This window comes from Chiloscyllium punctatum, chromosome 9 (assembly GCF_047496795.1).
Source record: "Chiloscyllium punctatum isolate Juve2018m chromosome 9, sChiPun1.3, whole genome shotgun sequence".
Classification (NCBI taxonomy): Eukaryota; Metazoa; Chordata; class Chondrichthyes; order Orectolobiformes; family Hemiscylliidae; genus Chiloscyllium; species Chiloscyllium punctatum.
This window is the reverse complement of record NC_092747.1, coordinates 80,227,993-80,254,253: the sequence shown is the minus strand read 5'-3', so window position 1 is coordinate 80,254,253 and position 26,261 is coordinate 80,227,993.

Genomic DNA, 26,261 nt, shown 5'->3' with positions numbered 1-26,261 from the left:
GGCAGTTTGAATTTTCTAGCAGATGACTAATCAACAGGCTGTTTCTTTTAGATGCTCAGTTTTGGGTTCCCAAGGTGAAGATGCTATCAGAGGGATGCGACACTAGATTGTTGGGAGCCATACGAGGAGGAGCTCACTTTAGCTCTGTTTAAAAGAGGGCCTGTTGAACATACAGAAACAGTAAATTGCACAAAGTCAGGAAAGAGAGATCACATCTGGAGTGAGATTCAGCTCAAGTTGAGTATATAGTTTGAGGAATTTGATGCAGAGGGGAAGAGGTGCTCTTTGCTTGCTTTTTTGGTTCCTCATTTGTAAGGTCTTTTTACAGGATAAATTAAAGCCCAGGATTGGAGATGCAACACAAAACAAAGAGTGGCATCACAGGAAATCCATAAGTTAATTGGTTGAGAATAGCTGCTAATTTTATTAACCCAGTTCTTAATTCTCTTTCTTGAAAAGTTTACAGATATCTAGAAATATTGACAGATTACAAACTAAAACACCATGAGAACTTTTCAAGAAAAATAATTAATAACTAGGTTAATAAAATTAGAGATGCAGGACCAGGCTATATGTTGTCCCTGCATAATGAGACCCCATTGTGATTCCTATTGACCACATCTGAAGAAAGTGTTAATTACTTGAAGAATTCTGGCTCAGAGTTGATGAGCTGGCGTCTTAGCTTTAAACACAGCGACATGTCTGGATGTGGGAGAGTACCTGGGTGTTGTGTTTCAGTCACACCTCTTTGACTAACAAATTTGATCAATAGTCAGATGCAGAAGAGTATGACTACGAGCAAGGCAGGTACAGGGATCTGGGAGGAGCCTCAGCAGGGAGAAAAGAGAAACATAGTTGTAATCAGAGATAGTGTAATCGGGGGATAGACACTGTTTTCTGAAGCCAAAATTGCAAGTCCCAAAGGCTTTGGTGTGTGGGTTCAGGATACCTCATCTGGGCTGCAGACAAACTTGGAATGGGAGTGAAAAGATCCAGTTGGTGTGGTCCACATAGATACTAATGATATTGGTCAAAAGTGGAAAGTGGTTCTGCTGAAGGAATATGAGCAAACAGGGGCTAAACTGAAAAGCAGAACTAAAAAGATAATAATCTAGGGATTACTGCTTGAGCCACAAAATAATATGCATGAGATTAACAAGATTAAAGATGTAAATGCATGGTTCAAAGATGGTGGGAAGGAAATGAGTTTGAATTCATGGGACATTGGCACCAGTACCAGGGAAGTAGGGAGCTTTTCCGATTGGATGATCTCTACCTGAATGAAAGAGTTGGATGATAGAGTTGGGTTGGTGGTGGCGTATTCGGTTGCAATGAAAGTTATGGAAAATGTTCAAGTGCAGGAGGGCTCAGCAGAGGTTATTAAAGCTTCCAGAACAAGTAAGAGGACACAGAGTATGGAAATGATCAGGTGTCTAACTTCAGGCACAGCAGATAAGGGGACAACTCTGAGGAGGGGGACAGTCATACAGTCCTTCAGCCCTTGATATTGCGCTGCCCTGTGATACCAATCTGAAGCCCATTTAACCTGCATTATTCCATTCTTGTCCATGTGCCTATCCAATGACCATTTAACTGCCCATAAAGTTGCCGAGTCTATAACTGTTGCATGCAATGCGTTCCTCGGCTCTACTACTCTCTGAGTAAAGAAACAACCTCTGACATCTGTCCTATATTTATCACCCCTCAATTTGAAGCTATGCCCCTTCATGCTAGCCGTTACCATCCTAGGAAAAAGGCTTTCACAGTCCACCTGATCTAATCCTCTGATCATCTTATATGTCTCAATTAAGTCACCTCTCAACCTTCTTCACTCTAACAAAAACAGCTTCAACCTTTCCTCATAAGACCTTCCCTCCATACCAGGCAACATCCTAGAAAATCTCTTCTGAACCCTTTCCAAAGCTTCCACATCCTTCCTATAATGCGGGACCAGAATTGCACACAATATTCGATATGCGGCCGCACCAGAGTTTTGCACAGCTGCAGCATGACCTCATGGTTCCAAAACTCGACCCCTCTGCAAATAAAAACTAACATACCGTCTGCCCTCTTAACAGCCCTATCAACCCGGGTGGCATCTTTGAGGGATCTGTGTACATGGACATTGAGATCTCTCTGCTCATCTACACTACCAAGAACCTTACCATTCGCCCAGTACTCTGCATTCCTGTTACTTCTTCCAAAGTGAATCACCTCACACTTTTCTGCATTAAACTCCATTTGCCTTCTCTCAGCCCAGCTCTTCAGCTTATCTATGTCCCTCTTCTGTAACCTACAACATCCTTCAGCACTATCCACAACTCTACCAACCTTAGTGTTGCCTGCACATTTACTAACCCATTCTTCTACACCCTCATCCAGGTCATTTATAAAAATGACAAACAGCAGTGGCCCCAGAACAGATCCTTGTGGTACACCATTAGTAACTGGATGGGATGAACATTTCCCATCAACCACCACCCGTTGTCTTCTTTCAGCAAACCACTTTCTGATTCGAACTGCTAGATCGCCCTCAATCCCATGCCTACATATTTTGTGCAGTAGTCTACCATGGGGAATCTTATCAAGCGCCTTACTGAAATCCATATACACCACATCAATGGCTTTACCCTCATCCAACTGTCAATGCAAGACTGAGGGTGTTGTACTTAAATGCACACAGTAAAAGAAACAAGATAAATGGCCGGAAAATGGCTAATGTAGCACCCTCATTTAAGAAAGAGAGGGACAGAAGATAGCAAATTATAGGAGTTAGCTTGACCTTAATTGTTGGTAAGATTTTGAGTGCATTATAAAGGATGAGGTTGCAGAGTAATTTGAATAAGTAAGTCAGATTCAGTGCAGCTAAGTCATTGCTAAATCATGCCTGACAAATCCTTCTGAATTCATTGAGGAGGTAATGAGCAAGTTAGACAAAGGAGATCCTGTGGACATGATCATTTGGATTTCCAGAAGTCCTTTAACAAGTTGTCGTGCAAGAGGCTGTTAAATAAGATTATAGTGTTAGGGGTAAGGTATTGGCATCAGTAGAGATTGGCTGACTGAAAGAAGGCAGAAAGTGAGATTGAAAGATCTTTTTCAGGATGACAGCTGGTGACCAGTAAAGTGCCATAGGGAATAGTGTTGGGACCACAACTACACACTATATACATTAATGATCTAGATGAAGGAACTGAGAGCATGTTGCTAAGTTTGCAAATGATGTAAAAGTAGGTGAGAGAACAGATTGTGTTGAGAAAGCAAAAAGACTGTAGAAGGACTTGGACAGGGTGGGAGGTTAGGCAAAGAAGTGGCAGATGAAAAGATGTTTCCACGAGTGGGAGAAACTGAAACCTGAGCACACAGCCTCAGAGTGAAGGGACAACCTTTTAGAACTGAGATGAGAATTTTTTTTGGCCAGAGTGTGAACCTGTGGAAATCATTGCTGTAGAGGGCTATGGAGACCAAGTCATTGAGTGTGTTTAAGATAAAGATAGGTTACAGGGAAAAGGTAGGAGAATGGGTTTGAGAAACATATCAGCAGTGGTAGAATGGTGGGAGACAAAACAAAATCTGCAGATCCTGGAATCCAAAGTAGAAAAGCAGGAGGCTGGAAGAACACAGCAAGCCAGGCAGCATCAGGAAAGGGTTATATCTGAAATATTGACTTCTCCACCTCCTGATGTTGCCTGGCTTGCTATGTTATATTAGCCTTCTGCTTGTCTGTTATAATAGAATGGTGGAGCAGATTCGAAAGGTGGAATGACTGAATGCTGCTCCTATATCTTTTGTCTTGTGGGGTATGAAGCATAAACTGATAGTGAGAGAGACCCAAAATGAAGTCCTTCTTCAAATAATGAACATTTAAAAATGGTGTTCACATTTGTAAAGACCATCAGTGTGGATTGCTTGTGGTTACATGACGAGATAGTTGAGAGAAAGTTAGGTGGCTCTGTCTGACAATTATCAGCTGGTTTCTGGGTTTCAGGCAGTCTGTAAGGTGCTGGCATGTTTTGGAACTGGCATTGGTCTGGGACCTTAGTTGATTGCTCAGCCAATGGAGCTAGTTGCCAGTTCCCATGGCATCTTATCTTCAGTAGGATTAAATGAAGAGAGGTGCATTGTGTAGCTGACTTGATGTGTATCTTTCAGAAAGTCTCTGCCTGTGCCCTGGACTATCCTCCAAAGTGTAACCTACTGTAATAAAATATTTTGAAAATGACCAACCCCTCTTTGGTTTGTACCTTTACTCTGGACTCTCAAATTGTTGTGGCATACTAATGTTTATTCAGCAATCAAAGAGAAACTTATGCTCACTAACATTTGCACTCATGTTCACATGTGCAAGTTGCCTGGGCTTTACTGAGAGTCAGAGAGGCAGTGATCAGTTCTCTCCATTCAATGTCGAAATAGATAATTTGCCGACTTTGTCCTGACATAACTAGCTTAACCTGCAGGGCACAGTTCCACATACTCCACTAGTGCATGTTATCCAAGTACTGAACATGCCTTATTGACATTTAGCGATGGGCCAGCTCTTGAATAGTGTGAACCTGCCTTCTCAATTTTATTTTGATTACCTTGCATAGCTACTTCTCTGTTGTGCAGCCCTCACGAAACTAAGAAAATAATCTCATCTCTCTCAATTTCTTAGCTTCTAAGCAACCAATAACTATAATGGTGTAAATTTAATATTATCTAGAATAATCAGAATAATTATCTAGAAAACTTGCAGATTCTGTTTGTACAGTTCTTTTAACAAAAGCACAGTTAGACCACTTTAATCACACGACAGGCTTGGAACTGAGATCATGAAGTCTTTAGGGGTTACACCATCACTTAAACGTTGATTTTTAAAAACAACATCCATGCTAGTCCTTAAAAGTCAATAGGATCAGTTGAACTCAGCATTAGAGATTCAGCATGTTCAACCCGCCATTTTCTGTCTCAATTGTCCGTTATTTATGTACAATGCTTCCCCTTTGCAGGGTGTCATACCATTCTCAGGTATAGTGCGGAAAGAGTGAGGACCACTTACAAAAGTTGTCTTCACTGATCTGACTCTTAGTACCTTCAATATAATCAATGATGTAAATTGTGCATGGGTGGGCCTGTATGTCTGATCCTTGCAGTACCCAAATGGCCGTAACTTGAAAATGTACCATACGTCTCTCCCCTTTTCCTGTCTGCCCATTAACCAGTCCCTTGACCATGCTAATAAGTTAGTCCTTAACCCAACGTGAAGTAATATATGGAACTTAACCAAATGCCTTTTAGAAATCCAGGTGGCATTGAGTTCACTTAATCAAATACTGTTAGTTATGTCCTCAAAAAACAAAAAGAATTGACAAACGTGATTTCATTTCCATTAAAAAATGTTGTTAGCGAAGATAGAAAGATTTATCCTTTCCCCTTTAGGAGAGGGGTCAATAACCAGAGTCCATGGACTTAAGGTAAGGGGCAAGAGGTATGAGAATATTTGATGATGAATTTGTTCATCCAGTGGATGGTGAGTAGAACTTACTGCTGAATGGATGGTAGAGGTGGGAGACATCATAATATTTTAAAAAGTATTTGGATGAACGCAAGGATACAGACCAAGGGCTGGAAAAATGGGCCAAAGTGCCTCTTTTTAGTGCTGTACAACTCTATAACTATTTTAAAGACCTTGTTAATACCTCCTTTTTTTAATACATTCTAGCTTTTGTGATGAATCAAGAACGACATGCTTCTGAGTTATTACTAGTCCAAGCTTCTACATAGTGAATTTTTATGATCCTTTGCAGGCTGTAAAAATGCATGGGATGTTTATGTGAATGCTTTCTAAATCTGGCTGAATTTTCCAGAACGGACCAAAAACAAAGTTGGCTGCTCCGTGGAACAGTTGAGGCTTTTTACTTAAAGAGACTTTTCCAAAGGCTTAGACTTTTCCAAAGGCTATGGCAGTGACCAATGTCAGAGTACCCCTCCACTCACCCTGCCAACTGCAAAGACCATCTCTTATTGAAGGAAGTCTCCATACTGCGGAATGGGTAGTAATTATCCTATGATTTGATGATTAATGTCAGGCTGATGAGCCTGCATTTTCCGTTTCTTTCTGACCTTTTTTCTTGAATAGCTGTTTTGCAACATTCCATCCTTTTTTGAACTTTGGATGATCACAAACAATATTTTCACTATCTCTAAATATGCAGATTTTAGAGTCCTAGATTGTGATCTATCAAGCCAAGGGTATTTGTTGGCCATTGTAGTCCATTTAGTCTCGGGGACGTTTTCCTTCATAAGATGGGCAGAACCATGGTTTGCACTGCTTCCTCACAGCATCAGGAACCCAGGTTCAATCCATCTCTAAGGTGACTGTGAGATGTTTGCCCGTTGTCCCCGTATCTCAGTAGGTTTCCACCAGCAGTTCCAATTTCCTCCCACAGTCCAAAGATTAGATTAGATTAGATTACTTACAGTGTGGAAACAGGCCCTTCGGCCCAACAAGTCCAGACCGACCCGCCGAAGCGTAACCCACCCAGACCCATTCCCCTACATTTACCCCTTCACCTAACACTACGGGTAATTTAGCACGGCCAATTCACCTAACCTGCACATTTTTGGATTGTGGGAGGAAACTGGAGCACCCGGAGGAAACCCACGCAGACACGGGGAGAATGTGCAAACTCCACACAGTCAGTCGCCTGAGACAGGAATTGAACCCGCTGTCAACCCCCAGTGCTAACCACTGTGCCACTGTGCCATGCAGGTTAAGTAGATTGGTCGTGCTAAATTGCCCATTGTGTCCAGGAATGTGCAGTGGATTAGCCATGGAAATGCAAGGAAAGGGTACAGGGTGATTCCAGATGCGATGCTGTTTGAAAGGTCAGTCTGGACTCGTTGGGCTGAATGGGATTCTATGATTCTGTATGCCACATCAGTAAAGAGAATTAGCATTCCATACTGTACAATATTTTAAAGAAAAGGAGGCAACATGGTGGTTCAGTGGTTAGTATCATTGCCTCACAGAGCCAGAGACCCAGGTTCAATGCCAGCCTCACACAGTTGTCTGTGTGGAGTTTGTACATTCTCCCCATGTCTACCGGTTTTCATCAGCAGCTCCGGTTTTCTCCCATAGTCCAAAGATGTGCAGTTTAGGTGAGTTGGCCATGCTAAATTGCCCACAGTGTTCAAGGATGTGCAAGCTAGGTGGATTAACCATGGAAAATGCAGGGTTACGAAGATAGGGTAGAGGGGTAAGTCTGAGTGAGATGCTATTCGGAAAGTCGGTGTGGACGTTTTGGGTCGAATGGCCTGCTTACACACTGTAAGGATTCAATGATTCTATAAAGATGTAAAAGCAGAAATAGATGGTTCAGCCCATTGAATCTGCTCCATATTCAATGAGATCATAAGCAAAAAGAGAAATTGCTGGAAACGTTCAGCAGGCGGCACGGTGGTACAGTGCTGCCTCACAGCGCCGGAGACCCAGGTTCAATTCCTGCCTCAGGCGACTGACTGTGTGGAGTTTACACGTTCTCCCCATGTCTGCGTGGGTTTCCTCCGGGTGCTCCGGTTTCCTCCCATTGTCCAAAGATATGCAGGTTAGGTGAATTGGCCATGCTAAATTGCCCGTAGTGTTAGGTAAAGGGTAAATGTAGGGGTATGGGTGGGTTGTGCTTCGGTGGGTCAGTGTGGACTTGTTGGGCCGAAGGGTCTGTTTCCACAATGTAATGTAATGTAATAATGTCTGGTAGCATCTGTGTAGAGAAATTAGAGTGAATGTTTTGGGTCCAGCAATTTCTGTTTTTGTTTCTGATTTACAACGTCTGCAGTTCTTTTGGTTTTTATTCATTAAGTTCATGGTTGATCTGATAATTCAACTTTCCTGACTTTTCTCTGTAACTCTCAATTCCCTTATGATTAAAAATCTGGCTACCTCAACTTTGAGTATACTTGATCACTGAACTTTGACACTGTCTCCGGTATAGAGGAGCATGGATAGGATAAATAGAAAAAGTCTTTTCCCTGGGGTCAGTGAGTCCAGAACTAGAGGGCAAAGGTTTAGAGTGAGAGGGAAAAGATGTAAAAGAGACCTAAGGGGCAACTTTTTCACACAGAGGGTGGTACATGTATGGAATGAGAGGAAGTGGTGGAGGCTGGTACAATTGCAACATTTAAAAGGCATTTGGATGGGTATATGAATAGGAAGGGTTTGGAGGGATATGGGCCAGGTGCTGGCAGGTGGGACTAGATTGGGTTGGGATATCTGGTCCGCATGGATAGGTTGGTCTGAAGGGTCTGTTTCCATGCTGTACATCTCTATGACTCTAATTAGTTTAATTAGCATGTAAGACCCTTGTTTCGGGCTGAAATATGCCATTTCTCCACAATGTCCACAGGCTCTTGTAAATGTTGTTAAAGAGATTATAAGTGCACCCTTAGAGACCTTCAAGGTGTTGAGAAAGAGGCAGCATGATTTTACGAAAGAGAATTCATTTTTGGTCATACTAAATTGACTGTAATATCCAGGATTTGTGGGCTAGGTAGATAAGCCATGATAAATGCAGGGTTCAGGGATGGGGTGGAGTCTGGGTTTAGATGAGAGGTTTGATGTGGGCTCGAGCCAAATGGTCTCTTTCTACACTGTAGCAATTCTATGATTGTATTCTCTGATTTATATTTCCAAGTCAGGGTGGTGAGTGGCTTGGAGAGGAACCTGTAAGATGGTGCTGTTCTCGATAGAGGTGGTTGTGGGTTTGGCAGGTGCAAACCAATGTTTTGCTAATGAAGTGACAAGGATAACCATTCCAATTGCAGGACCTGTTGCCTTTCCTTGGGCAGCCCACTTCTATTTCAGTCCAGTAGATACTTACCTGGACAGCATCAATCCTCATGTCCAATTCAATCTCCAGTTGTGCAACAATCCCATCTCTGAAAGCTGCTCACTAATCCGAGGTTAGCAGACCTTTAAGACTGGCAATGCCACCTTGAGCATTAACTGCAGTTGGTAATGAAGTGAGACCTTCATTCAGGGTCATTGGATACCTGATGAGAGGTAAGTGTTGGTGGCATGTATGTCGTGGAGAGGATTCACAGAGAGTATTGGGAGTTTGATGGAAGGTTAGGGCAGTGGATTTGAACTGTTCTCCGTGTCAGTATGGCCACCCTTCTACTTTTGGAGTTAAAGGAGGAAAGTAATACCCAATCATATGCCCCCTGCTGTAGCTTCAGATGTTCCCTATCCATCAAATGTGTTTCTCAGAACATAGTGATGTCAACCTTTTCTTTCTTGAGACTTGGGAGCACCTTTTTCCTTTTAATGGGGGAGTGGCTCCCCTTTATATTGCAGATGCACGATCTGAACAAATCGCTGGCCATGACCGCATTCTACAGCTTGGAGCGTGCCCCCCCCCACCGAGAAGAAGAAACCCAATCAATGTGCGATGAGTGGAGAGAGAACAAACTTTATCAAACCTGAAAACTACTCCTACAAACATGATCAAAACTATTAAACCTAAAGAACTAATCTCTGCTACTAAATTAAACAGCTGAACACAAAAAACAAGTTTCCAGAGATCCCCCTACTTTGCCCGTAGGGGGCATTCATTCCCGAACTCACAACCATCCTAACAGTTAAGGCTGTGCGTCCCAGACCCAAGCAAGAAAAGCAAACATATTATTTACACTCCTGCAAGTTAACAATGGACGTCCAACCCTCCCTCTCCTCATCTCAGCCCCACACATCTTTACATCAAATGAGTAACCACCCCCACTGCACAACCCAGAACAACAGAATATCTAATAACCTCCAAACACATATAATATAAAACACACTGGATTGTACACCAACACAATATCAAATCTATAAAGCCCGAGACCCCAAAAGGAAAAAAACCAAAGAGAAAGTAGATACAAAAAAAAAGCCATGTATTGGCATTGTCCCTATGCCCCTTCTTCTCTGTCTTCCTCTGCCAGAGTCTATCATTTCGACGAGTCCAAAAATTCTTTTACTTTTTCCACTGAGTCGCAGTAGTACAAAGTGCCCCCATAGCTGAAACGTAGCATTGCCGGATACCCCAGGGAATGTTGAATATTTAAATCTCTTCGTTTTTTTCTTTACCTCATCAAAGGCCTTCCTTTTCTTAATTACAGCCCTGAAGAAGTAATAAGAAAACGTTATTTTTGAGCCTTTTTAAGCCAAAGCCTGTGGATCCTTTCCTAATTTTTTGGCTGTTTCAATTATTAAATGTTTTTCCTTGTACTGCTGGAGTCGCATTAGGACCAGGCACGGGCGCAGAGCCGGCCCTGACCTACACAGTGCGGTCCAGTAGGCCCGCTCCACACCTAGTCGGCCCAACTTGATCTCCAGGCCCAGCAGCTCCAGAAACCATCCCTTGAGGAATTCGGCTTGGTTTTCTCCTTCTTGCCACTTGGGTAAGCCCAGAATTTGCAAGTTTTCTCTTCAACTTCAATTCTCAAGATCGTCTACCTGGTCCTGCAGGGCCCGAATCTGGCCTCCCAGGATTCGGACCCGCCCCTTAGAGCTCTCTGTTGGCCGCCGTCCTTTGTTCCACAGCTCCAACGTGCTGATCCAAAGTTCAGATCTATTGCTCATGCTTTGCTAGCATGGCAGTGATTGGTTCCAGCGCTCCCTCAATCTTTTCACAGAGTTTTGTAAACTCCATGGGTAGATACTGCTGTTCCATTGGACCCGAGGGCACCGCCACAGGAGTCAAGGTAACAGCTGCAGGTGTGCCAGACATAGTAGGGGAGTGCCCTGCTTGCTGACCTCCCCTAGGCCCTTATCCCTTGGATGTCTTCATATTAACCCCAGACCTGCTAAATACGAATATAAAGGGGCTTCAGGTATTCTGCCAGTTTTTAGCTACTAACTTTCCCCAGGAGTGACCAGCGGGAGCAGGGGGTAGGAGCCCACCTTGCCCAGGGTATGGCACAGAGCCTAACACAGTAGAATGCTCAGACTGCTGCCATCTTGACTCAGCCCATTGGCACATCTGATCAAGATCCCATTGTAATCTGAGGTAACCTTCTTCACTGTCCACTACACCTCCAATTTTGGTGTTATCTGCAAACTTACTAACTATACCTCTTATGCTCCCATCCAAATCATTTATTTAAATGATGAAAAATAGTTGACCCGGCACCAATCCTTATGGCACTCCACTAGTCACAGGCCTCCACTCTAAAAAACAATTCCCACCACTACCCTCTGTCTTTGACCTTTGAGCCAGTTCTGTATCCAAATGGCTAGTTCTCCCTGTATTCCATGGGATCTAACCTTGCTAACCAGTCTCCCATGGGAAACATTGTCAAATGCATTACTGAAGTCCATAAAGATAACATCCACCTCTTTGCCCTCATCAATCCTCTTTGTTACTTCTTTAAAAAAACTCAGTCAAGTTTGTGAAACATAATTTCCCATGCACAAAGCCATTTGACCATCCCTAATCAGTCCTTGCCTTTCCAAATACATGTACATCTGTCCCTCAGGATTCGCTCCAACAACTTGCCTACCATTGACGTCACTCGCTGGTCTATAGTTCCTTACCACCCTTCTTAAACAGTGGTAACACGTTAGCCAACCTCCAGTCTCCTGACACCTCACCTGTGACTATCGATGATACAAATATCTCAGCAAGGGGCCCAAAAATCCCTTCCCTAGCTTCCCACAGAGTTCTAGGGTACACCTGGTCAGTGTGGATTTATCCACTTTTATGTGTTTCAAGACATCCAGCACGTCCTCCTCTGTAATATGGACATTTTTCAAGATGTCACCATCCAATTCCCTAAATTTTATATCTTCCATGTTCTTTTGCACAGTAAACACTGATGAAAAATACTCGTTTCGTATCTCCCCTATCTCCTGTGACTTCACACGAAGGACGCCTTGCTGAACTTTGAGGGGCCCTATTCTCACTCTAGTTACCCTTTTGTCCTTTAACGTATTTATAAAAACCCTTTGGATTCTCCTTAATTCTATTTACCAAAGCTATCTCATGTCCCTTTTTGCCCTCCTGATTTTCCTCTTAAGTATACTCCTACTGTCTTTATGCTCTTCTAAGGATTCACTCGATCTATCCTGTCTATACCTGACATATGCTTTCTTCTTTTTCTTAACCACTCCCTCAATTTCTTTAGTCATCCAGCATTCCCTACACCTACCAGCCTTTCCTTTCATTCTAACAGGAATATACTTTCTCTGGACTCTTGTTATCTCATTTTTGAAGGCTTCCCATTTTCCAGCTGTCCTGTTACCATCTGCCTCCAATCAGCTTTTGAAAGTTCTTGCCTAATACAGTCAAAATTAGCTTTTTTCCTATTAAAACTTTAACTTTTAGATCTGGTCTATCCTTTTCCATCATTATTTTAAACCTAATAGAATTATGGCCACTGGCCCCAAAGTGCTCCCCCACTGACACCTCAGTCACCTGCCCTGCCTTATTTCCCAAGAGTAGGTCAAGTTTTGCACCTTATCCAGTCAGTACATCCACGTATTCAAACAGAAAATTTTCCTGAACACGCTTGACAAATTCCTCTCCATTTGACTATTAGGGGGTCTATAATACAATCCCAATAAGGTGATCATTATTTCTCAGTTCAACCCAAGTAACTTCCCTGGATGTATTTCCAGGAATATTCTTCCTAGGTACAGCTGTAATGCTATCCCTTATCAAAAACGCCACTCCCCCTCCTCTCTTGGCTCCCCTTCTGTCCTTCCTATAGCATTTGTATCCTGGAACATTAAGCTGCCAGTCCTGTCCATTCCCTGAACTACATCTCTGTAATAGTTATGATATCTCAGTCCCATGTCCTAACCATGGCCCGAGTTCATCTGCCTTCCCTGTTAGGCTTCTTGCATTGAAATAAATGGAGTTTAGTTTATCATTCCTACCTTATTCTCTGCTTTGTCCCTGCCTACCCTGACTGTTTGACTCGCTTCTTTTATCAACTGTACCAGTCTCAGATTGATCTCTTTCCTCACTATCTCCCTGGGTCCTCCACCACAACCACCACCTCCTTAATAGTTTAAATCCTCCTGAACAGCTCAAGCAAATATCCCTGCCAGTATATTAGTCCCCTTCTTATTCAGGTGTAATCTGTCCTACTTGTACAGGTCACTTCTACCCCAGAAAAGATGCCAATGATCCAAAAAAGTGAATCCTTCTTCCATACACCAGCTACTCAGCCATGCTCTATCCTCCTGTTCCTACCCTCACTACTCACAGCAGGGGGAGTAATCCAGATATTACTACTCTCGAGGACCTTTTTAAATTCCTGCCTAACTCTGTATATTCTCCCTTCAGAACCTCATCCTTTTCTCTTCCTATGTCATTGGTTCCAATGGGTACAATGACCTCCTGCTGGTCACTCTCCCCCTTGAGAACATTCTGCACCCTCTCTGAGACACCCTTGTTCCTGGCACCAGGGAGGCAACACACCATTCTGATTTTTCACTGCTGGACACAGAAACATCTGTCTATGCCTTGGACACGATTGATCTCCTGAAACCCAATGCACCCCTCATTATGTTAGAGCCTGTCTCAATACCAGAAACTTGGCTGTTTGTGCTACATTCCCCTGAGAATCCATCACTCCCTACATTTTCCAAACAGCATACTTGTTTGAAATGAGGATAGCCACAGCAGACTCCTGCACTAACTGCCTATCTCTCTTACCTTTCCTGGAGTTAACCCATCTATGTGACTATATCTATAACTTTTCTCCCTTCCTATAACTGTCATCCATCGCATCTTCTTGCTCTTGTACATTCCTCATTGCCTCTAACTGTCTCACCAACCGATCCATTATATCTGATAGGATTCGCAACTAATGGTATTTATTGCAGATATAATCCTCAGTAACCCGTAAACTCCCCCTAAACTCCCACTTCCGACAAGAAGAGCATATCACTCTACTAAAGGCTATTTTTGCTTCTTTCAATTTACAGACCCAGAAAATAGCACTGTCATATTCCTCCACAAAACACTGCTCCAGGCTAATTTAATACTTATGGCTTATATTTTTAAATTTAATCAAGAGACATATCCCAATAAAATATATCATCAAGGAAGGACTCACTACTGCAGACTTACTATAAGGCCACACTTAAAATATTCACTTATCTTTCTGTGCTGTGTCTTCTTCCAAACAGATTCTTCCAAGATTAGTTGTGAATTTCACTGTTTGTACTTTTCCCAGATGCTCTCCGATGTCCAGTGATACATGAATTCAACAGCAAAGGCAGGAACTGCGCAGGTTCACTGCTGTGTCAGTTAGCATTGTGGGTTTCTTTCTCTCTCTCTCTCTTTCTCTCTCCTGCACTGACCTCACCATGTGCTGCCTTTGTCTGTTCCTCTCACTTTTAAAAATGCTGTTGTTTTGAGTTTTTTTTTCTCCAAAGTTCCAAAACAATGCACCAGCACATAAAACACTAATTGCTGTTCCTGGAATTCAAGACCTTCAACACCTAAAAGTCCTCAAAAACGAAGCAGCCTGTAACAGCCAGAAATTTTTCTTGTCCTAATCTTGGATTACCCAGAATCCAATGTGCATGTTTCCTATGACATGCCCTTCATTGCTTTCACTGGACAATGGACACTTTTCTCCCGCCAGGAACTGGGAAATAGTGTTGACAGCAGATGCTGGCAGTTCAGAGTCAGTAAAGTGTAGAGCTGGAAAAAGCACAGTTTTGATTAAATGTCCCAACCTGAAACATCAACTCCCCTGCTCCTCTGATGCTGCTTGACCTGCTGTGCTTTTTCCAGTTCCACACTTTATCAGCTCTGCCGCCAGAAACTGGACAAGTGGCCTCCTACCTGATTCCCCTGGTTTACCCACCACCTTGCCCACTCCAGCTTGCCTAATCCTGACTGATAATTCCTTATGTGGCTTGGTGTCGTACCTGCCTTGGGATTTTTCATTATGTCAAAGGAATTATTTCAATGTAAGTTGTTATTTCTTGCATTACCCGTTTGTCATTTAAACCGTCTATATATTATATATATATATATATATATATATAAATCTCTGCGAGATTCTCCCAATCTTGCATTATATGCTAACCTTTCTCAAATTCTGCAGTTATTAACTCACAAGAACTCTTCCAATAATGAAAATACCTGATTATTTTCTTTAATTATGCTAATAAAAGATAACAGGAACTGTTTTAGTTAAATATAATCTATTTTCAGCAACACAGATCTCACAAAAAAAAACCACAACTTCGAAACACTGGTCAGATTATTGACCGATTTGCCAGTTTCCACATTCACTGCCACTTCGGGTCGTTTAATAATAGTATTGTCTGACCAGTTTCTCTCTGCAGAAATCTGACTTCCATGTTTACAAGCAGCCCAAAGTTCGGTTGCAGTTTTCTCTGATATTCTTTGACATTAGTTAACCTGAGACTGATTGTTATCAACCCACTGAAATTGACACTTCCTCCAAGTAATAATTTTCATTCTAGTTTGCTTGTGATTCAACAGAAACACAGAAAATTTGTACAGGAGTAGGCCCTTCAATCCTGCATCACCATTCACTATGATCATGGCTGAACACGCAATTTCAATATCCCATTCCCACTTTCTCTTCCTTTCCCTTTATCACTTTAGCCACAAGGACCACATTCAGCTCTCTCTTGAATATATCTAATGAATTGGTCCCAATAGCTTTCTGTGGGAGAGAATTCCACAGGTTCACAACTCTGAGTGAAGAAATTCTTCCTCATATCAGTCCTGAATAGCTTACCCTTATTCTTAGACTGTGGCCACCATTTTTGGACTTCCCTAACATTGGGAACACTCTTCCTGTATCTACCCTGTCCAGTCCCACCAGGATTTTATATGTTTCTATCAGATCACCCTTCCATTCTTCTATATTCCACCGAGTACAAGCCCAGGTGATCCAGATTTTCATCATATTTTCAGCTCTGTCATCCCAAGAATCAGCTTAGTGATCCTTCACAAAACTCCCTCAATAGCAAGGATGTCCTTCCTAAGACTAGGAGACCAAAACTGCACACAAGACTCAAGGTGTGGCCTCACCAAGGACCTGAATAATGGGGAATGTATATTTTATAACTTGATTGACATGGACAAAGGATCTGTTTCCATGCTGTGTGACTCTAAGACTCAGTTTCCTTCACAAAACATTTGTCTGAGATGTAGATTGTGTATGTTTGCTATATTTGAATCTGCAGCTGCATGTAAGAATTTTCTTAGACATCTTAATGTGTTCCGTCACATGTTCAGATTCATCTTAGAAGCAGAGCAATCTGACAAACTCACTTTCCTTGATTTGCTATTGAGAAATTTGGAATGTGTTCTCTACGACAGTCTACCGCAAACCTGCCTTCACTGGTTAATGTACGTGGTGGGATTCCTAGAGTTCCTTGCACTTTCATAGCTCACTGTGCAATTATACACCTAACTAGGGTGCATCAAAACTATTCTGCAGGCTGATTACTATCTGATCAGTTTATTGCTCATTGTTTATCACTTATAATCATGAATGGGTCGAAGGTAACTTTGGACCTGAGAAATTCCCAGTATCTACTTCATGCTATCTCGTTAGAGTAAGATATCTCAGAAATTTGAGCAATAGGTAAAGTGAGTCATTTTACAACACAAGTGGTTTTCCCACTGATGCTGTCAAGTTGCTGCCATCAGGCAAAAAGATGTTCTACCTAGCATGCAAATGTAACATGGCATATGAGTGCACTAACAATTGATTTGATTATCAGTCAGGGTCACAATGTGACTCTTTTACTCTTGCTAGAAATAATGGTCCTGTATTCTCCTGATTTCTAATAAGTGGCAGGAAAAAAACTTATTATAACCTAAAACACTATTATTATATCCTAAAACATTTCACAGTCATCCATTTGTTGTCACAATAACAAAGGAAACCCTGTGATGTGGAAAAGCCGGTGTTGGACTTGACAAATTTAAAAATCACACAAGGCCAGGTTATAGTTCAACAGGTTTATTTGGAAGCACTAGCTTTCAGAGCGCTGCTCCTTCATCAGGTGGTTGTGGAGCAACCCAGGAAACCCCAGCAGCCCATTTGCATAGAGCAATATCCCAAAAAACAGAAAATATCCATCTTGGCTGTTTTATGTCGCAGGATGATGAGTAATTTCTTTTTAATTATCTTCAAATTGAAGAAAACTTCAACTGACCAGAGTTAGAAGACCCCACCTCTGACACAACAGTACTTCATTAGTTTTGCTGTGACAGCCCACATGGGTGGACTTGAACCAAAGCTTTCTGTGACACAAAAGAAAGTGCAATGACTAAGCCTCGGATGACAAAAATAAAGACTAATCATTATGATTTGTTCTAATGTGTATTGTTGCGAAGTTGGGTAAAGTAATTGTAGATTAGGAAATAGGAAGTTAGGATTGGATTTGTCCTAGGATTCTCTGGGAAACTAGGCAAGAGATTGCAGAGCCTTTGGCTTTGATCTTTATGTCATTCTTGTCTACAGGAAGTGCCAGAACACTGGAGGATGGCAAATGTTGTCCCTTTGTTCAAGAAGGGGAGTAGAGACAACCCTGGCAATTATAGATCAGCGAGCCTGACTTCGGTTGTGGGTAAAGTGTTAGAAAGGATTACACGAGATAGGATTTATAAGCATCTAGAAAGGAATCATTTGATTAAGGATAGTCAACACAGTTTTGTGAAGATAGGTCATGCCTCACAGACCTTACTGAGTTCTTTGAGGAGGTGACCTAACAGGTGGATGAGGGTAAAGCATATGGTGTATATGGATTTCAGTAAAGTGTTTGCTAAGGTTCTCCATTGTAGGCTGTTGCAGAAAATACAGAGGCATGAGATTGAGGGTTATTTAGCGCTTTGGATCAGAAATTGGCTAGTTGTAAGAAAACAGAGGGTGGTGATTAATGGGCAATATTCATCCTGGAGTTCAGATACTAGTGGTGTACCACAAGGGTTTGTTTTGGGGCCACAGCTGTTTGTCATTTTTATAAATGACCTGGATGAGGGTGTAGAAAGATGGGTTAGTAAATTTGTGGATGACACAAAGGTCGGTGAAGTTGTAGTCAGTGTGAAAAGATATTGCAGGTTACAGAGGGACATGGATAAGCTGCAGAGCTAGGCTGAGAGTTGGAAAACAGAGTTTAATGCGGAAAAGTGTGCGGTGATTCACTTTGAAAGGAACAACAGGAATACAGATTACTGGGCTAATAATAAGATTCTTGGTAGCATGGATGAGCAGAGAGATCTCGGTGTTCATGTGCATAGATTCCTGAAAGTTGCCACCAAGGTTGATAGGGTTGTTAAGAAGGCATACAGTATGTTAGCCTTTATTGGTGGGTGGGTTTAAGTTTCGGAGCCACAAGGTCATGCTGCAGCTGACAAAACTTTGGTGCGGCCGCACTTGGAGTATTACGTACAGTTCTGGTCACTGCATGAGAGGAAGAATGTGGAAGTATTGGAAGGGTGCAAAGGAGATTTACCAGGATGTTGCCTGGTATGGATGGAAGGTCTTATGAGGAAAGGCTGAAGGACTTGAGGCTGTTTTTGTTAGAAGAAGATTGTAAGGTGACTTAAAAGAGACTGACAAGATGATCGGAGGATTAGATAGGGTGGACAGTGAGAGCCTTTTTCCTTGGATGGTGCTGGCTAGCATGAGGGGACAGAACTTTAAACTGAGAGGTTGTGACATGTAGGACAGATGTCAGAGGTAGGTTCTTTACTTGGAGGGTAGTATAGACATGGAACGCTCTGCCTGCAACAGTCATAGACATGCCAACTTTAAGGACATTTAAATGGTCATTAGATAAACATATGGAAGGTCATGGAATAGTGTAGGTCAATAGGCTTCAGATTGGTTTCACAGGTCGGCACAACATCGAGTCAGAAGGGCATGTACTAAGCTGTAATGTTCTTATTCTATGTTGAGTAATGTCACCAAGCCATTGCCTCCCCCTATTTTGGTTCTGTAACTTAAATTAACCAGGCTGAGAGAATAAATTAATTTACATAACATTACCTTTAAGAAAAAATTAATATGTACTTATGTTTCTTTTATTAAATAGTTTGGATCACTTAAATACTCAGCTGTTACAAAATATTGTTTTTTCATACCTTAAAGTAAACTAGGGATTGCTTTGTGTATGTGAAACTGGTTGTTAGATTATATACAATGACAGAACTCAAAGCAATGTCAAATGCTTTATTTTTTCCACAATCTGTTTGCTTACATCTTATTTTTTATTAAAATTGTGTGACTAACATTGTATTTTAAGTTAGTGAAGAAAGTGCACACGAAAGCATTGAATAGTGGGTAGAACAATGCAAAACCGTTTTAAAAAAAATAATGAACACGAGAATGATGAGGGAAAGAGTAGGATCAATTAGGAACCATAGAAGTAATTTGTGTATTGACCTGGAAGACATGGGCACAGATCTCAATGAATATTTTGCATCAGGCTTTACAATGGGAAGGATAATGCTGATCTTGGCATCAAGATGGAGGATTGTGAAACCTTTAGCAGAGTGGGAGGAGATACTAGAGGGGTTAGCAGCTTTATTAATTAATAAATCTGGAGGCCCTGATGAGGTGTATGCCAGGCTGTTGAGTCCAGAGCTCATGGTAGTAATTTTGAAATCCTCTCTGGCCATAGGTGAGGAGTCATAGAGGCGTCCAGCACAGAAATAGACCCTTCGTTCAACTCATGCATGCTGACCAGATATCCTAAACTAATTTAGTCCCATTTGCCAAAATTTGGACCATATCCTTCTCAAACCCTTCCTATTCAAGCCATCTAGATGAGTACATAAATAGGAAAGGTTGAGGAGGATATGGAGTAAATGCTGGCAAATGGAACTAGATAATTTAGGATATCTGGTCAGCATGGATGAGTTGGACCCAAGGAGCTTGAGGACTGCTAATTTTAAAAAAGGGACAAAGGAATAAACCAGGAAATTACAGGGCAGTTTATCTAACCTCGGTGATGCAAAAGTTATTAGAAAATATTCAGAGAGATAGAATATATCTGCATTTGAAGAGACACAGATTAATAATAATCCTTTCCTTTTTGAAGACAAGGTTGTATTTGACATATTTGATTGTATGTTTTGAGAAGGTAACCAAGGGTGTTGATGAAGGTAATTCATTTGATGTCTACGTGGGCTTTAGCAAGGCTTTTGATAAGGTCCTTTCTTGGCAGATGGGCTAAGAAAGTAAGAGCTTGTGGGATCCAAGACAAAGCAGCATATTAGAACCAAAATTGGCTGAGAAGCACAAAGCTAAGGCAGACAGTAGATATATTTTTCTGTGAATGGAAGTCTGCTTCCAGTGGGGTAACTGTGGATTGTTACTGGGGCCCTTTAGGTTGTGGTGCATTAATGAGATGGATATAAATGTAGAGACTACAATTCAGATAATTGCAAATGGCATGAAAAGTCCTAGGTAGGCAAGTGATCATAGAGATCTACAGCACATAAAGGCCCTTTAGTCCATTATATCTGCACTGGTCAAAATAGCCATCTAACTACTCTATTTGTATTTTCCAGCATATGACCTATAGTTTTGAATGTCTTGGCATTGCAAGTGCACATTCAAAAACTCTTAAATGATCTGAAGGTTTCTGCCTCTGTTACCCCTACAGGCAATGACCTCCAGATTCCAACCCTCTGGAAGAAAAGGTTTTTCCTCACATCTCCTTTAAACCTTCACATCTTACTTTAAATCTAAGCTCCCTATCATTAGAACATAGAACACTACAGTGCAGTACAGGCCCTTCGGCCCTCGATGTTGTGCCAATCAGTCATACCAATCTGAAGCCCATCTAACCTACACTATTCCATGTATGTCCATATGTTTGTCCAATCTCGACTTAAATGCACTTAAAGTTGGTGAATCTACTACTGTTGCAGGCAAAGCATTCCATATCCTTACTACTCTCTGAGTAAAGAAACTACCTCTGACATCTGTCCTATGTCTATCACCCCTCAATTAAAAGCTATGCCCCCTCGTGCTCGCCGTCAACATACTTGGAAAAAGGCTCTCCCTGTCCACCCTATCTAACCCTCTGATTATCTTATATGTCTCTATTAAGTCACCTCTCAACCTTCTTCTCTCCAACGAAAACAGCCTGAAGTCCCTCAGCCTTTCCTCATAAGACCTCCCCTCCATACCAGGCAACATCCTAGTAAATCTCCTTTGCACCCTTTCCAAAGCTTCCAAATCCTTCTTATAATGTGGTGACCAGAACTGTACACAATACTCAAAAGTGCGGCCGCACCAGAGTTTTGTACAGCTGTAGCATAACCTCATGGTTCCGGAACTCGATCCCTCTAATAATAAAAGCTAAAACACTGTATGCCTTCTTAACAACCCTGTCAACCTGGGTGGCAACTTTCAAGGATCTATGTACCTGGACACCGAGATCTCTCTGCTCATCTACACTACCAAGAATCTTACCATTAGCCCAGTACTTTGCATTCTGGTTACTCCAACCAAAGTGAATCATCTCACACTTGTCCGCCTTAAACTCCATTGCCACCTCTCAGCCCAGCTCTGCAGCTTATCTATGTAGTCTCTTCTTCAAGAAGAAGAGTGTCTTCCTGTCGACCATATCTATGCATCTCATAACTTAATAAATCTCACAATCTCTCTTCATAAATGAAGCTCTCTGGCCCTGACAACATCTGATGAATCTCTCTCCAATACTACCCCATCCCTCCTATTATTTGGATCCCAGAACTGCACACAATACTCTAGCTGTGATCCAACCAACTTCCATACAGTTCCATATAACCTCCCTTCTCTTAAATTCTCTGCCTCAGCAAATAAAGGCAAGTATCCCATATGCCTTCTTAATCATTTAATTCATCTTCCCTGATATGTTAAGGGAATAGTGTACATGACACCAAGGTCCCTGTGATTCTTAATGCTTCTCAGGGTTCTGTCGGTCATCATGTATTCCTTTGCCTTTTTTTATTTTGCTGAAGTGCATCACTTCACATTTATTCAGATTGATTTCGTTTTGCAATTGTTTGCTTATCTATATTCTCCTTTAATCTCAGGCTGTAATCCTCAATGTTTACCTCCCCACCAATTTTGTATATGCAAGTTTACTGATTAACCCTGTTGTATTCAAGTGCCATTTATATAAATCACAAACAGCAAGAGCCCCAGCACTGATTCCTGAGGAATTCCACTGAACCTAAATTTCCAATTGGAAAAACATCCCTCAACTATCATCCACTGCTTCTTGCCACTCAGTCAATTGTGGATTCAATTTGTAATGGCTTTTCCTTTTGCTTTAAGTGCCATGCAGTGAGAAGGATAGCTATAACTATACTAAACTTAGTGATTATGGACTAAGCCTCACTCTCTGCAATTGGATCCTTAGTTTTCTGACCCACAGGCCACAATCGGTGAAGACTGGGGACAATATTTCATCCTCCCTAACACTCAACACTGGAGCCCCTGAGGGATGCGTACTCAGCCACCTACTGTACTCACTGTATATCCATGACTGAGTTGCCAAATACCAGACCAATGCCATTTACAAGTTCGCTGATGACACCACCATAGTCGGTTGAATCTCGGGTGGCAACAAAACAGACTACAGACAGGAGGTGGAAGACCTGGGAAAATGGTGTACTGAGAACAAGCTAGCTCTCAATGTCAGCAAAACCAAGGAACTCATTATTGACTTTCAGCAGGATATTACTCATGCCCCCTAACAGCACAGAGGTCGAAGAAGTAGAGAGTGTCAAGCTCCTGGGAGTGGTCATCCACAACAAGCTTTCTTGGAGTCTTCATGTGGACGCATTCATTACAAAGGCCCAACAATGTCTCCTTCCTCAGGCAGCTGAGAAAATTTGGCATAATGGCAAATACCCTTGCCAACTTTTATAAGTACACCATCGAGAGCATTCTGTCTGGATGTATCACTACCTGGTATGACAACTGTACCATTTAAGATTGGAGACGGTTACAGAGACTGGTGAACTCAGCCTGAACAATCACAAAGGCCAACCTCCCAACTATAGAGTCCATCTACCAGGCCCGCTGTCAAGGAAAGGCTGCCAGTATTCTCAAAGATCCATCGCACCCTGGCAATGTTTTCCTACCACCTCTACCATCAGGAAGAAGGTACAGAAGCCTGAATACACGCACCAACCGGTTTCATAGCAGTTTCTACCCTATTGTTGTTAGAATACTGAATGGACTCGCAAACTCTTAACATTCACCTATACCTGTGTTTTTGTTTTTACCGCTGTTTACCTATTATTTACTTATCTATGCTAATTAACAATGTGATCTGACTGTATTGCTTGCAAGACAAAGCCTTTCACTGTGCCTTGGTACACGTGACAATAAACTCAATTTAATTCAATTCAATATAAACTGCAGGAGAATATGATAGGTTAGCTGGTCAGAGCAGTTGGAATTGAAATTCAACCTAGAAATGTATGAGGGAATGCACTTGTAGAGGGCTAGCAAGGCAAAGGATTACAATATGAAGATAGAGCCATGGACGATACTGAAGATCAGAGAAACTTTGGTGTGCAAATCCAGAGATCTCTAAAGATAGCAGGTCAGCACGATATTGTGGTTAAGAATACAAATGGGATTCTTGCTTTTATTTACAGAGGCACAGATTACAAGCACACTGATGTCTTGAATCCTTCGAACCCCATTCGGCCCATCAAGCCCACACCAACCCGCCAAAGAGCATCCCACCCAGACCCACCCCCTAACCCTGCATTTCCTTGGCTACTCCAGCCTACCTGCAACTCCTAGACACTATGGAACAATTTAGCATGGACTATCCACCTAAGCTATGCATCTTTGGACTGTGGGAGGAAACCGGAGCACTTGGAGGGAACCCAAGCAGACACAGGGAGAATGTGCAAATTCCACACACACAATTGTATGAGGGTGGAATCCAACCCAGGTCCCTGGTGCTGTGAAACTGCAATGCTAACCACTAAGCCCCATAGCAAGCCCCTTTTGCTATGCTTGAACTGTATGAAATGCTGATTAGGCCACAACTACATGCAGTTTTTGTCACCACATTATAGCACTAAGCACCACATTATCGCAAGTGATTGCACTAAGAAGGTGCAGAGGAAATTCACCACAATGCTGCCTGGGCTGGAGGATCTGAGCTGTAAGGAAAGATTGGATGGGAAGGGATTGTTTCTCTTGGAGCAACAAAAGACGAGAGGTATCCAGACAGAGGTTTGTAATATTATGACGGGCACAGTGTGGATAGGAAGACACTATTTCTACTGTAAGGTAGAAGGCGAAGAGGAGTTTTGAGTGAAATGTTTTCAGTGAAATGTTTTCAACCAGAGGATGGTGGGAATCTGGGACTGATTGCCTGAAACAGTGGTTGAGTCAGAAACTCTAGTAATAATTTTTAACAGCATTTACATATTTACTAGTATGGCATAAACTCTAGGGTTCTGGGTCAATTGCTAGAAAATGGGATTAGTGTAGTCAGATCTTAGTTGACTGGCATTGTCATGATTGGCCAAGTGGCCTGCTTCTATTTCAAAAGCGTCAATGAGCCATCTTCCTTTTGTTTGAAGATTTTTTTCTGATGTTGATATTGGTCACTAAATTACCTTTACAGCTATTTATAAGAAATATATAACATAATTCCAATATAATCTGTTATGGTTATGCTTTCTGTAAAGAAATTGAATCTCACGTTCTCCTCATCCACAAAATAATTATTGTCTATACCCAAATGATAATATGAGCAGCAAGTTGCCCTTTTCAAGAAGTTAATTGAGGCTGGATTTTTTGAAGGAGCATTGAAGGACTTTTGTGTGTATAATTTGATTATAAAATCCATTTAAATGGATAGATATGAATATATTAACATCTTAATTGATAATACAAAGCTTTATAAGGATGCACAATAATGTCAGATTAAATTTGGCTCCAGGGTTAGACTTTAGCATAGAGGGAAATTGCTGCAAATTAATAATGCACTACATATTTTCAGATAAAAATATCCTCACCTAATAAAGAGATAAATATCTATGCTACTTAAATGTCAGAAATTTAACATAATTTGTTTATACTTTTATTTATAGGAACATAAGTGGACTTCAGAAATAAATAGTCTTTTTGAAAGACATGACCATGAGAAACAAAAGGTAATTTCTGCTGCAAAATATTTAAAATTATTTATCTGAATATTGATATACTCACTCTAGAGCACATCAGGGAGTGATGTGTATCACAGTCATCACTGTAATAGGTATGAGTATTGAGAATGCTACCAGAGAGTCATGTGTGGCAATGATCATATCCACTGGTGCCAATACCCTGATCCTGGATATGTCCTGGATACCTCCCCAAGCATGGTTTATTCTGAAAGAAGGTGTTAGTTCGACATAGCTAATGGTCACAGCAAAGCCATGTTTACTTAGCTGACCTAAGAAAACCATGCCTCAGGGTCCACACGTAATCTTGCATTAAGATCCCTCACTAAGTAAAGACGTCTTACTTAGAGATTCTATTGATAATTGTGTCAGTTTTCTCATAGAATTTGTCATGCTGTAGCACCACTGGACTTGAAACATTAACTCTGTTTTCTCTCCACAGATTTTGCCAAACCTGTTGTGTTTCTCCAGCAATTTCTGCTTTTTCTCATAGAACTGGTCTTTTTCACTGAGGTGGAACACAGAATTAAGCCAGAGATACTTATGAATTTAACTGTCACGATTTAAGTTGAGACCATATATTCTGTACTATTTCTTCCAGCGGGTGAGGGGACTTTTCTACCATAAAGAGCAACATGTTTCTTAAAGCAAAGCCAACTCCTTGCTCACATCTTCCCCTGCCAGGTGAATGTGTAAAGGTTTTGTTTCAGTGCTCTGCTCTAGGCAATTGTGACCTCTTGGAGGGATGCAGTGTCTGTGTTCAGTCAAATTCATTATCAATCACAACTGTCTTCAGTGCATTAATGATCAACTACAAGTCATGTGTCAATCCCATGCACATGGTCCTGACAATCCAGTTTTCTAACCAAAAAATTAACAAAGATTCTCTACAGTATAGAAGCAGGCCATTCAGCCCATCAAGTCCACACTGAACCTCAAGAGCAACACACCCAGATCTAATACCGACCTTATTCCTGCATTTCTCATGGTTAATCCACCTAGCCTGCACACTATGGTCAATTTTGCATGGCCAATCTACCCAACCTGCATATCTATAGATTGTGGGAGGAACCGGAGAACTAGGAGGAAACC